Source organism: Camelus dromedarius, chromosome 22 (assembly GCF_036321535.1).
Source record: "Camelus dromedarius isolate mCamDro1 chromosome 22, mCamDro1.pat, whole genome shotgun sequence".
Lineage (NCBI taxonomy): Eukaryota > Metazoa > Chordata > Mammalia > Artiodactyla > Camelidae > Camelus > Camelus dromedarius.
The window spans coordinates 129,742-141,297 of NC_087457.1; the positions used below are offsets into that span (position 1 = coordinate 129,742).

At 40.7% G+C, this 11,556-nt stretch overlaps 1 long non-coding RNA gene across 1 annotated transcript; it reads right to left on the minus strand.

The window, feature by feature from the left end:
• Window positions 1–3,587: 3,587 nt before the first annotated feature.
• On the minus strand, window positions 3,588–6,672 carry LOC135318831 (uncharacterized). The gene is made up of 3 exons (XR_010377212.1): window positions 6,560–6,672; window positions 5,173–5,194; window positions 3,588–3,670 (listed from the first exon to the last, which is right to left on the minus strand). It is a non-coding gene; the product is annotated as an uncharacterized LOC135318831 (long non-coding RNA).
• Between the last annotated feature and the right edge of the window lie 4,884 nt (window positions 6,673–11,556).

Below are 11,556 nucleotides of genomic sequence, written 5' to 3' on the forward strand. Positions count from 1 at the left end.
CTATTCTGCAGCCCATGAATCAGGAGTCATTATGACTTTCAAGTCTTATTATTTAAGAAATACATTTTGGAAGGCTTTAGCTGCCATAGACAGTGACACCAATGATGGGTCTGGGCAAATGAATGGAAAATTTTCTGGAAAGGATTCACCATTTTACATGCCATTAAGAACATTCGTGATTCATGGGAAGAAGTCAAAATATCAACATGAACTGGGGTTTGGAAGGAATTGATTCCAATCCTGATGTGTGACTTTGTGGGGCTCAAGAATTCAGTGCAGGAAGGAGCTGCAGATGTGCTGAAAATAGCAGGAGAACTAGAGTTACAAGTGGAGCCTGAAGATATGACTGATTGGCTGCAACCTCATGATAAAATGTGCATGAATGAGGAGCTGCTTCTTATGGACAAACAAAGAAATTGGTTTCTTGAGATGGAATCTATTGAAGATGCTGTGAAGAAGGTTGAAATAACAAAGGACTTAGAAGAGCGTATGAACTTAGCTGATAAATTACCACAGGGTTTGAGAGGACTGACTCCAACTTGGAAAGAATTTCTACTGTGTGTAAAATGTGTCAAATTGCCTGTGACAGAGGACTTGTTCCTGAAAGGAAGAGAGAATCCTGTCACAAACTTCATTGTGGTCTTATGTTAAGAAATTGCAAAAGCCACACCAATCTTCAGCAACTGCCACAATGACCAGTCAGCAGCCACCAATGTTAATTCAAGACCATCCACCAAAATGACTGTAACTCAATAAAAAAAAGTTAAAAAAAAAAAAAGACCATCCACCAACAAAAAGATTAAACCTCACTAAAGGCTCCAATGATGGCTAGCAGTTTTAGTAATAAAGAGTATTTTCATTAAGTTATGAACATTGGGGTTTTTAGATAGAGTGGTATTGCTCACTTAATAGACTACAGTATAGTGTAAACTTAACTGTTATTTGCACTGGAAAACCAAAAAAAAAACCCAAAAAAATAAGTTATTTGACTCTCTTTATTATATTTATTTTATTCTAGGGGTCTAGAACTGAAGCCACAACATCTCCCAGGAATCCTGTATGTAAGGTTTTCTTCCCAACAAGCAACATACCTTCCAGGCTGCAGTCCCTAGTTGTCACAGCTCGCTGCATCGAATCCTCAGATCTGGTCTTCGAAACACCTGGCTGTAAGATAGATATGAGAAGACATTCAAGAAGTACTGATCCACAGCAATGTGCACATACTTAACATGAGAGGAATCATACGCTTGGAATCAGCTAAGATGGGCCATCTGCTTTCCGTGCGTTACAGCACAATTAAACACTGACACAGTGATGCTCGGTTCTCTGAGGTAAGCATCTCTGGGGGTGAGTAACAATCCTCACTCTCTTCTTGCTGCTGAGCTGAACGTCCTCCTGCACATGCATTTCTTCAGATTTCACTGTGGCTTCACAGACATGAGATTTATTAAGAGCAATTTCAACTTAAAACATTCTCATTGGTGACTAAATTCCCAAGAAAAATAATTTGAGTAGATATCAACATTTAATCTTCTAAGACATGAGATTGTTGTTCCTTGTGAAAGCTAATGTGTACAGTGGAAATCCTGCTGCAACTGGAGGCATTTACCTCAAATTCCTGAAGTGTTCATTGAAACAGCACCTTTCAAGTTCTCTGGAGATGTTCCTTTTTCCAGTATCTTCACACAGGACAGAAATAAAGTATGTACTAAGATTTCAATGAAAACTCAGGGTGATATGCTTAAAAAGTGTATTTTTTTTTCCAGAAACAAAGTATTTTGCTAACTGCAAAACAAACCATAGAAAATAAATATATTAGCCCTGGTACATGTCCAAAGACTTTGGTGAGCATTCTCTCCAGAAGATATTAAGGCAGTGAAATGATTCTGAACATACAAATTTTATAAAGAAAGGAAAGCAAGTGTTATACGTTCCCTTACACATGCTTGAAAGCATCTGAGACTTTCCCTGAATTTCGGTTTGGGGCTGAAGACAGTGCTCCATTTGAGAGTTTACAGCAGACAGGGCCTCTTCCTTCAAGTTCTAGCACCGGGCATCCTAGCAGCTCATTCTGACACTTTGCATCTTGCATTTCCTTCTTCAGCTGGTCTTCTTCCACTGCCAGCCTGCCAATCTCTTCCAGAAAGTCTTGGTTTGTTCTGATGGGCAGTTGCTTCTCTTCAACCCTTTTGGAATCCTGTCCCTTCTCAGCCAGTACCCACAACTACCCCTAAGTTTCCTGTGATGGCAGCTGATCCAGGCTGGGCCCAGGACAAATGTCAAGCCCATAAAGAAATGTGGAAGAAAGACCTCCAGGTACAGATTTTTCCTCACCTCCACAGGCTTCCTCCTCCCTGGACAATGGAGGGCACGACTGGACAACAAGGGGAAGCAAGGGTGGGAAACTGCTCATGTCAAAGAGCTCACAAATGAGTGTTGCTGGTGAAATATAAACAAAGTTTACCCAAATTCACATGGAAAATTCTCTGTTTAACATCAACAGGGCAAGGAGCTGTGCACCTAGTCTAGTAACTTCCTTAACCTCTCAGGTATTTCCTGGCATCTTCTGTGTATCTTGGAGGGCAGTGTGAGTGGTGAGAAAACTCTCTAGGTTGTGAAAATAAGACATATTTCCTAGTCTCTGAAATAGAAAAAGTCACAGAGGTTTTAGTCCATGAAATTCTGGGTCATTGTTCACAGGGAGGTTCCGCTCCTGGGCTCTCACACTCTGCTGTGGTCAAAAGCAGGAGGAGCAGGAGCACGCAGCTCACCCAGGGCACAAAAAGCCTCAGAAGCCCGGCTATGGTCAACGTGGCAGCTCTTACCAGGTGTGGGCTCTTGGCGTTCTGGTCCCTCACTGCCTGCAGCTTAGCTCGAACGATCTGAATGATGTCATTCAAATTTTCATTCACCTTCTCAATGGCTTTCAAGCTCTCCTTCAATGAAATATTGAATTAGTAACAATTACTCATTACTTTCATTTCTATTTTCAGAATGTAATCTAACAAGAGGTTCGTACCTTAAACTTCAGTGCTTTCTCAGAGGGCAGCTTCTTTTGCCTGATGGCCTCCTCTAAGCATTTCTTTGCATTGTTGGTCTATGCAAAAATGTAATGAAGGAAACAGAATTACAAATACTAATTACACTGCTAGCTGAACCTATCTTGTGTGTGACCCCTTCCACTAATACAGAAAGTGGTGCTTTACATCTATGACACTTGCTTTGTTTATTTTTTTACTGATATATAGTCAGTTACAACGTGTCAATTTTCTGGTGTACATCATGTTTCAGTCACATATATATATACACCTATGTTATGTTTGTCTTCACATTCTTTTTCATTATAGATTACAAGATATCAAGTAGAGTTCCCTGTGCTCTACAGAAGAAATTTGTTTTTTGGGTTTTTTTTTTTTTTTTTTTATCTAGGACACTTGCTTTGAACCTAGACCTCTTATGGAACACATGGAACAGGACAGTAGGATGAAGGAAAAGAGAGCCAAATAACTGAATTGCCAGAGGGGGGAGGAACTGAAGGTAAAATCACACACACACAAAAAAAAGCAAAAGGACAAGGATACCTTCTGCACCCAAGCAGATATATTTTCTGCAAGTTCTCTGTTTTCATTCTCCAAATTCTTGCTCTGCTCAGTCATCTGCTTTAAAGTAACTAAAAGGAGATGAAGCAATTTCTCATATTGGCAAGAAAACCCAGTAGAATAGAATTATCATGATTTATTAGCAGTAGAGACATATCTGGCTGGCACTATGAGTATAATTAACCTTTTAGCTTTTCTACTGTGCCTAAAGGAAGCAAATCTTAGTGGCATTCTAAATGTGAGATCATTGAGATTCCTAGTTTAATTTTTTTCAAAGATGCAGAAACACAATAAAAAGTCTTCCCCTAAATTCTCTCCCAGCTATAAGCACCATTCTTAGAAAATTCAATCATTCAAATACTTCTGACATCACCAGAGATGAAAAAGAAAAACCAAGCATCCTGTCCCCTTAACATTCTCTCCTCCAATTACTACGGTAAGTAAACATGCCCCTGCTTAAAAAAAATAGAACCCTTATCCCACGCAGGTTCACCCCACAGCCAGGCCCTATCTGCAACACCACAGAAGGCAAGTTCAAAACGTTGCCTGACTGGGCCTGCACAGGCCTCCAGTGTCTTCCTGCTGCCTGGAAGATCGTCTTTCATGAAAACCATGTTGGGGGCCCTGAAGGACAAGGTCGCTGGAATTAAACACTTTGGTACCATGTGGGCTTCCCCACCTAGACTTTGAGGACCTGGATAACACACAGGTCCTAAATGACAAGCTTTTCTATCGCCAGGATGAGAATGTTACCATCACTGCTTCAGGAAAGCAGCACATGTAAAACAGCCAGTCACAGGCGACTCCACGTGTGAAGCTCTAGAACTCAGCCCTCAGAACCAGACTCCTCTCTCAGGCATCTAAGTCCCTCATCTGACCACACAGTGCACACGTGTCTTCTGTCTGCCCAGTGGGGGTGCTCTGATGCTGAGATCCCTCTTCTCAGCACCAGCCCTTCTGCATCAACTGTCACCAACAGCAGCCCTTGAGGGCCTACTGAGAGCGGGACAGCCACCCTGCCCACCACGCACAGCCCCACTCAGTCAGCAGAGTGTGAAGCCTGCATAGAAAGCATCATCCTCAGGCTGAATCACTTCCATTAAGTCCCCACTGCCATGAATGGCTCCTTTCACTTATGAGCCACAGCCCATGGTTTCCCCTCTGCTGTGACACACACCGCCTGGCTACATCTGCAACCCTCCCTCAGCCTGGAGAGTCCTCACAGGCTCAAGTAGTGTTTCAGCATCTTTACTTTTCACCAAGAGCCAGCTCATATTAGGGACACACTCCGAACTTTAGACTCTTCCCATCACCTGCTTCCTCAAGGTTGCTATGCAAAATTAAACTCATCCTAGTCTCCCTACTCCTGTGACCCTCCTGTCCTCTTAGCTCAATAGATGCCAACTTCCTCTACGATGTCATTTAGACACCATCGCAGGAGTAAAATTTTCAAGAGTTGAGAAGTCAGTTAGACATCAGAAGTCATTGTGTTTACTCTTAGTTGAATTAAAATCCACATCAAATCCTGATATTGAGAAAATATTACAAAGGAAACTAAACTCTAATACCTTACCTTGACACACTGGAGGCTTTACCTAGGAGAGGAAGAAACATTAAATTTGAAGTCAAAACATATAATTAGTAAATCTATAATTTCTAATAAACTATCAAAACAGTAATCCATTGAAATCACAATTATCCCTTTGGTTCAGCATAACAATTAATATGATTAAAAATCAGGAAAAATCAGAATTTCCTACTTAAGGCATGATCTTTCACTCACCATTTCTGATAGCACAATGGTAAATAACTTATTATAGAACAAAAGATCTGCTTACATTCTATTAAATAAACATCACTCTATTCAATTTTCATAACGCATATTCATATTTAACAAAACTGAACTATATTATTTTCATGATATGTTGTTGTAATGCATCATTTGTCTAATTTTTTTTTTGTCAAACCAAACATCCACACTTAAGTCCAGAACCTGGATAGTTGTGTAACCTTCAAAAGGGAGAGAGAGACAGAGAGGAGAAAACTAAAAGAAAAATAAAGGCAAAATCTTTATACTAAGATTAAGATGCACCCCTTTCATTCAATGAAAGGTTTTCTGAAATCTTATACAGAGTTGACTGTTGAATTGGTAAGCAATTGTAACATATGAGGTCGTAAGATTTGTCAAGACCACTAAAAACAAACGGACATCAAATGAGACATCAGACGAGAATGAAAGTGAGTAATGGCTGTAGTAAAACCACACACAGCAGCAGGACGGACAGCGACCATTTTCAAGAAGCGAATTTGCTTCTTGACTCAGATACAAGTCATCGTATGAGGAGTAATAGTTCAGTAAAACCCAGGCAGGACTCCACTGTAATACCATGTAAAGACACATTTCCCTGACCCTTAACACATATTTCTTCATTCAAAACTTTAAGTGATGATCAGAGACTGAGGCCAGACCCTAACCTTGCCAAGATATTGGAGAATCATCACAGTGTCGAAGATCCAGTGGCAATAATGTGGCAATAGAAGAATGCATCCACGGAGGGCAAACAGAAAACCACAGATGTTCCCTTAACTTCACACTTGCTCAGGAACACTGAGCTTCCCAGTCCCCTGTCACCCAACACACAGGCAGGGGCAGGTGGAGAGATAGATGGGCTCGCCAAATACTTAACCTTCCTGTTTTGTTATTGAAGAGAAGAGTTTATAAATTGCCATTGTCTCATTGAGAATATATTGTTGTCTTGCTCAATGAGTTCTTACTATAAAGATTTTGCAACAAATTTCCATTTCAAAACTAATTTGTGTTCAAGTTAGTAATCTAAAAGGAAACAAAGAAAAGACTCCTGGATTCTGGCCCAGGCAGGCAAATAAAATGTCCAGTGACTATAAAAATTCCTATTAGGTGTGATTAAAAGGACATTGTCAGGTACTTTAGTAATACTCACAGCAAGGACGGTCCTCCAGACGAACAAGAGAAAAATAGAAACTCCCCAGGAGGCAGCAAGAAGAATAAGCTTCCACAGAAGTTCATAAACATCAGACGCAGGATGGAAAAGGAGAATCAGAGTGTCGAGGATCTGAAAAGATATTAGATATAATGAGGAACCTCAAAGACACTCCCAGTGTATATGTCACAGAGAATCATCTTTAGAAACCCTCAACCACATCCTCAGATAGCTCCACAGAGAGGCGAGAAGGGACACTTGAGTTCAAAGGAGTTCTTGGGAGTGTGGGCATGTTTACTGCCTTGATTTGGTAATAGTTTCACTGCTGCACACATACGTCCAATACCTGATACACAAAATGTTAGAGATTTGACTTTGCTGACAGGCACATTGCAAATATTTTTAAAATAGTTAACAGAACTTAACTTATGAATGTAGAAGCCAACTTGAAATTGAAAATAAGCAAACACAAACCTACAGGGCATGGGACGCCTCCATCTTCTATTGTATGTTCATGAAGTACCTGGACAAACCCCTATGAAATGTCTCCAAAAATACACCCAACATGTATGGGGAAAGAGCAATGAAGGTATGTGTTAAAATACAGAGAGATGTACAGAGATGTATTTCTACATTTATAGACTGGACATGAGTGAGAAAGCAGACCAGCTCTTAGAATAATGTCAAAATTACTATTCCAGCAAAAATTAATGATATATTTTAGCCCAACTATCTAAAAACCATGGAGGTTTTCTTCAATATTCACTTTGGTTCTGAACCAGAGCATGTAATGTCAGACTTCTGAAATAAATAGGGATTTGTATAATAGAGTTTTAATCATATTATACAAAATTACTCAAAGAATGAAGTTACATAAAAAGAGAACTCAAAATAATCAGTACAAATAATTTACATGCATATATCACAGTACTGCACTTACATCCATTAACAGCCACCAAGAAAATTAATTTGTATTTCTGGAATGTTCAGTCACTAAAACAAAAGCCAAACACATAGTTTTGTAAAAACTAGATTTATAAGTATTATAGGAGGGAATAAATGCACAATGTAATTTGTACTTTATCTAGACACCAAGTTTCAGTCTTGTGTAAATAAAACCCCTCTAGAAAGCAGCCTCTGAAATCAGTAACACTGTCATTGTCAGCTCTCACAGTTGGGGTCAGTAAAATGTGTGCTGGTGGAAAACATGCACTGTCTTTGCATAGCTGCCATCTGAGAGAGCAGTGGATCTCAGCACAAAGGAGAGACATGCAGATAAAAGGCACAAAAACAAACACCATCTAGTCGCTAACTGGTAAAACCCCCTCCAACATGGGCATGCTTGTTACACACGGCACTGTCTGAGTGCTAACGTCAGCAGCTGCCTCCTACCTAAAGTCTATCCATCAGGGCCGATGGACTCAGGTTCTGTCAGCAGCCATGAGCAACGGTGGAGAAGGACAAGTTAGTTTATCCAAATGCTCAAAGATGTGGTAGGGAAAGAGGGCTGACTAACCTGTGAGAATCCCAACAAAGATGACCTAGAATCGCCCTCCTTAGTAGGCTCAAAAGAAACAGAACAGACTCTTCTTTGGGTGGAGTGTTCATGTGGCATTGATTCTGCTTCAGTGCAAAGATTGTTCCTGACACTCGGTTTTTCCAGGTCTGTAAGAATCTGGTGGAAGCCTATCGGAACAAACCACTTAAATCCATGAGGTGTTCTCAGTCTTTCTTTTTTAGGGTGTGGAGGTGATTTATCCTGACACAGTAAAAATTTCACAGCATGTATCTGAATTTTCTTTTTATTTAGACAATTCTAAAGACATGAAGGACACTTTCTGCTTTGGGGAAATCAACATTCTTCACAAGGACACGTCACTAAGAAAAAAGACAACTCGTCCACCTCCTGGGCACATCCCTCCTGAGCATTTCCTCATTGTAAACATCACAGCAGGTTGCAGCCACTGATTTTCACATCAGCTCGGCTCTCAGGGCTCCCCCATCAACCTAGCTGGACACAGAGTCCCTGGGGGCAGCCTCCAAGATAAAAAGGAAAGGGATAACTAAGAATTTGCTAGAAGTCCAATAAAAATAAAAGCAAAAATAAACAAATGGGACCTAATTAAACTTGGAAGCTTTTGCATAGCAATGGAAACCATAAGCAAAACAAAAAGACAACCTACAGAATGGGAGAAAATTTTTGCAAAACATGAAACTGACAAGGGCTTAATCGCCAGAATATAGAAACAAATCATACAACTAAATAAGAAAAAAAAAAAACTCAATCCAAAAATGGGCAGAAGACCTAAACAAGCAATTGTCCAGTGAAGACATACAAATGGCTAACAGGCACATGAAAAAGTGCTCATTATCACTGATTATCAGAGAATTGCAAATCAAAACTACAATGAGGTATCACCTCACACAAGTCAGAATGGCCATCATTCAAAAGTCCACAAAAGACAAATGTTGGAGAGGCTGTGGAGAAAAGGGAACTGTCCTACACCGCTGGTGGGAATGCAGGTTGGTGCAGCCACTGTGCAAAAGTTTGTAGATTCCTCAAAAGACTAAGAATAGACTTACCATATGACCTAATAATCCCACTCCTGGGCATATGTCCAGAAGGAACCCTACTTCAAAAAGACACCTGCACCCCAATGTTCATAGCAGCAATATTTACAATAGCCAAGACATGGAAACAGCCTAAATGTCCATCAACAGATGACTGGATAAAGAAGAGGTGGTATATTTATACAATGAAATACTATTTGGCATTAAAAAACCAATATGACATTTGCAGCAACATGGATGTCCCTAGAGAATGTCATTCTAAGTGAAGTAAGCCAAAAAAGAAAGAAAAATACCATATGAGTTTGCTCACATGTGGAATCCAAAAAATAAATAAATAAAAAACAGCATAAATACAAAACAGAAACAGACTCACAGACATAGAATACAAACTTGCGGTTGCCAAGGGGCTGAGGGGTGGGAAGGGACAGATTGGGAGTTTGAAATTTGTAGATACTGACAGGCATATGCAGAATAGATAATCAAGATTATACTGTATATCACAGGGAAATATATACAAGATCTTATGCTAGTTCACAGAGAAAAAATTCTGACAATGAAAATATGTATGTTCATATATAACTGAAAAACTGTGCTCTACACTAGAATTTGACACACTATTGTAAAATGACTATAACTCAATAAAAATGTAAAAAAAAAAGAAGCTGTGGTATATTTTACACAATGGACTACTACTCAGCCATAAAAATGATAAAATGATGCCATTTGCAGCAACAGGGAATGGATGGACCTGGAGAATGTCATTCTAAGTGAAGTAGTCATAAAGGAAAAGAAAAATACCATATGATATCACTTATATTTGGAATCAAAAAAAAAGACAAACTTATTTACAAAACAGAAACAGACTTACAGCATAGAAAACAAACTTATGGTTACCAGAGGGAAAGGGAGTGGGAAGGGAAAAATTGGAAGTTTGAGATTCATGAATACTAATCTCTATAAAGTAGACAACAACTAGTTTACACTGTACAGCACAGGGAACTCTATTTAATGTCTTGTAGTAATTTATGGTTAAAAAAAATATGAAAATGAATATATGTATTTTCCTATATGACTGAAGCATTCTGTTGTACATGAGAAATGGACAACATGGTAAACTGACTATACTTCAATAAAAATATTTTAAAATTTATAGGGCTATTGAATATTTTTGTTACATTAAAATTTCTGAAAAGAATACACTTCAAAGAAAAAACAAAGTTGCTCTAAGTTAACAAACCAGAAAGCACAGAGCAGAGATGATATTTCCCTGTTTAACAGACCAGCACCAACCCAGTGCTGAGACCCCACTGCTCCCAGGACTGCCAGACGTCACCACCAGGAAGGGTGCACACACAGGAGAGCACACCACACAGGGACAGAACTGGAACACCCACAACTTGAAGCAGGATCCTGACAAGCTTTCAGGGAGCCAGTCTCACTATGACTTCTAGTAAATAGGAGTTTCTCGCTTTTTAAAAAACTGCTTTACTGAGATATAATTCACCCACTCCCCCATTTTAGGCATACAACTCAATGGTTTTTAGGATGTTCACACTTCCTTCTTTGATGCAATAAAGTAACTAATTCAGGTTTCATCCTGTCAACCTGCTGTTTGGTCCAAGAGGTCCTGATAGGACTCAGATCTTGAGGATGCTGGTGGCCAGAGCCGCACTAGGCTGGTCAAGAGACCTGTCCTGAGAGCCTCGGGCTTCACCAACGATGCGTTCCCATCAAGGACCCTATGAGAAAGTATCTATTTAACCACAGTGTGAAAGAGCCCAGGAAAAAGGAGGACACCTGATGCCCGATGTTTACTCACAGTTGTATATTCATATCCAGTACACCCCAGCACGTGGGACCAGAACATCCCCATCACCTACATTTCCTGGTCCTCTCAGGTGGGGAGGGGGCAGGGGAGGGGAGGGGAGGGTTGGGGAGGGGTGGGGAGGGAGTGTGACAGGAAGAGGGGTTGGGCACTTGGGAGGAGAAGGGGGTCACAGAAAGGATGAGGGCCAATCAAGCTCTTGAGGGGAGGAAGTAGGGTTCAGTCAGGTCAGGAGGTCAGCAGGTCAGAAAAACAAACAGCAGGCAAGCGGGCTCTCAGGAGCAGCTGTAGGGGACCAGACGCCTCCCTCCAAGCCTTCTCCTGTCTGAACGCTGCCTTAGCAACGCCCCATGCTTTATGACCTCTCTTGGCCAATCACCTGCCTTTGCCCCTGGCACCTCACAGTGGACATTCTGGGTGACGTCACTTTTACAATGTGCCCCACCTAACTGATCCCCCACCACCAACTGCCATTTAACCCTGGGTCCTCTCTGCAAACTTTTGGTCCTGCTTTCTGGTCCTGCCCAACTGATGTCCCCTGCCCCCTACTTCGTGGGTGCTCCCTCCTTCTTTTCCAAATTCCCAGGATTTCCCTTGGGCA